The sequence below is a fragment of the Anabrus simplex genome, chromosome 2, assembly GCF_040414725.1.
Source record: "Anabrus simplex isolate iqAnaSimp1 chromosome 2, ASM4041472v1, whole genome shotgun sequence".
Taxonomy (NCBI): domain Eukaryota; kingdom Metazoa; phylum Arthropoda; class Insecta; order Orthoptera; family Tettigoniidae; genus Anabrus; species Anabrus simplex.
In genome coordinates this window covers 165,915,249-165,918,300 of record NC_090266.1, presented here as the reverse complement: position 1 = coordinate 165,918,300, position 3,052 = coordinate 165,915,249, and the positions used below count along the sequence as shown (strand labels likewise).

The window sequence follows — 3,052 nt, the reverse complement described above, 5'->3', positions numbered from 1 at the left end:
AATTAAAAGCAAATGTAGTGCACTAATATCATTAATACCTTCTTCTCTAGTAGTTGTAGTAAATAATTTACTAATACCTCACTTTATTGCACAACCTCCCCCCCCCCACCTTCTAAATGTTTAACAAGTCGACGCCTATGTACCTGCGACAATGTGAATATCAATCCAAATTTAATATAGTTATAAACATAACATTATAAACAATAGTTATAACAATTATACGAGTATAATCATATACAGTAGGCCTATATAAAATAATATAATAATCATAAGATACTAATTATGTTACTAAAAATTGACATTCTCAGAACTTAATATACTAGCATATCGGGAAGGTCTTCAGCCACTCACTAAGTGACGTTATCGACATCTTTCATATGTGTTCTTGCCACGGTACTGAACCAGCTTCTGAGCAGAAATAATCTTTTAACTTATCCCTTATGCAGAAAGCCTCTCTGGTCGAATTCCCACCACGAGGGGGCACGTTTTGGAGCTGTGGATTGACAAACTCTTGGTTTGTGGAATCACTTGTTTCATTTATAAGCGTGAAAACACTGTCGTCATACTTTCTAATGAAATTGTGTAGCACACAAGTCGCTAGTATTATGTTATCAACGCTTTCCGGCTTTGATTGAATTCGTCTGTTGTAAATTCGAAATTTCTGGGTTAGAATACCGAAAGTGTTTTCAACTACCCTCCGAGCACGACTGAGTCGATAGTTGAATATTCACTTTGTTCTGTCCAATTGTTGGCCTGGATACGGTCTCATAATATATGACTTTAAAGGGAATGCCTCGTCACCCACTATTACATGTGGTATTTCAATGGACGAACCTGGCAATTGTGTATATCCAGGAACTGATAAGGCACCTTGTTCAAAAGCTTTCCCAATATTCGAATGAGCCCAGACACCTCCATCGCTGTTCTTACCGTACGATCCAATGTCGACAGCAATGAAGTTATAGTTGGCATCTACAAGTGCTAATAAAACAACTGAAAATGTTTTCTTATAATTGAAATACTGGGAGCCACTGTTCGGCGGAGCCTGAATGACGACGTGTTTACCATCAACTGATCCCAAACAGTTCGGAAAATTCCAGCGTTCTTGGAAGTCTTTCACTGTGGCTTTCCACATTTCTTCTGTTGGATGAGGCATTACGTCATGTATCAGTGCTCTTATTATAGCTTCGCAAGTTTCTTTCACAATCTTGTGTACAGTGGAATGCCCAAGACGATAGCTGTAAGATATTGTTTTAAATGAATCTCCGGTTGCGAGGAATCTGAAACAAATACAAAAATACCTAATTTTATGAATTCACAATAAACTTATCATTATGAGTAAACACCAACGATTAAATACTTAATTATTAATTAAATTCCTACCTAATTTCAAAAGAGTAAAGGCCTAAATAATTTATTTATTTTTCCAGGTGAAAGGTGCAAAGCAAGGTGGAACAATCTAAGAGATAATTATAAGAAGTGGCTGAAAAAACTGAGAACTAAAAGTGGGGAGGCAGCAAAAACTGTAAAACGCTACAGATTTGCGGATCAATTAAGTTTCTTGGATAAATACTTCAATGAAAGAGAAACTAAGGGAAACATCAATCTGTCCGCAGATGACGATTTTGAAAGTGAAGACGAGGAAGAACATGATACTTCAAATACAGCAGAACCACCGCAATCCAAGCAGCAGCCTGTACCTCACGATGTAAACAACAAGGGTATATCTACAGGAAACATCAGTGATAAAACTGACTCCTCAACGTTTTCAACCCCTCGAAGGTATTGTAAGAAAAGGAAGCTACAGGATGAACCAACAGCATCGTCGATACTGATGAAATACATCATCGAAAAAAATTCTGCGCAGGGCTCAGCTATATCTAACCGGGCCAATGAACATCTACAACACCCCGTTGATGCCCTTTTATTTGGAATTTCGCCTATGTTGAAGTCACTGTCTCCATACTACTTGAGTTTAGCTAAATCAGAAATTTTCGCAACCGCACATAAATATGAAATGATGATGTTGACAGAGCAAAGTACCAGCTCGACAACAGCATCTGGTGAGAGGGCATTTCAACCCTTAGAGGCACTACCAGAAAATGCGACTACAGATACTCTCAGTTCTTCATCGTGTTCAACAGTCATCAACAATGAAGATAACCTACAACTTTATTGGCAGAAGTTTGGTGAAAAATCAACTCAGTAACATGACAGTTATTTCAACATCCAAAAACACTAATGATTTCAATTTTTCCCTGCTGTTTTAAATACATATTTCTTAAATTCTTCCTCGTAAAGTTCACGGTATGATGTTTTACAAAATATTGTATTTTTGTTCATTTATGCTACTACAAAATTGTTGTCATGAACACGAATGTACTTACTTCATTTTCATTTTATTTTAATATTACTTAAGTCTACTTACCGCAGGCATACAGCCAGTCTTTCCATCGGTGTAATTGCAGGTCTCCAAAACGTGTCCTTTCTTGTAATTAAAGGCTCTACCTTCTTAAACGACTCACTGAATGTATTTCTGCTCATTCTGAAATATCCGTGAAATTTTACTTCGTCGTCCTTCAAGCACTTATATAGAGTAGAAAACTCTCCTTCCTTATCCCTGCGTTTCCATATAGGATGAACCCACTGTTTCTTCCTCTCTTTCTCCTCTTCATCCAAGATTATAGCTATCATTAACAGTTCATCATCACTAAGAAAACTCATCATGGAACACTTGATTGCTGACTTATAACTGCACGGAACTGCACGGAACTGAAGTGTGAGAACAGACGTGAAATATTCATGTCGGAAAGGACGGATACGGAAACGGAGAGCGCCGTCACGTCCCGGAGATGTGTGAATCGACCTTTATGTTGTAAAAACCCTCCGTGGTGAGTCTGCCAACAATAAACACTACGCTAGGAATGTTGGAACGTTGTGGCGATGAGCTGAAATTTGTATTCTGAGAGTGGGTAACAATTTGAATAGATGATTTGAGGACTGTCGGCAAAGAGTATCATAATTCCAGTAATTACCATATTGGAAAACAGAG

At 37.8% G+C, this 3,052-nt stretch overlaps 1 pseudogene; it reads right to left on the bottom strand.

Annotated features, from left to right (window-relative positions):
* Positions 1-373: 373 nt before the first annotated feature.
* Positions 374-1,156, bottom strand: LOC137498446 (uncharacterized; annotated as a pseudogene).
* Positions 1,157-3,052: the final 1,896 nt, after the last annotated feature.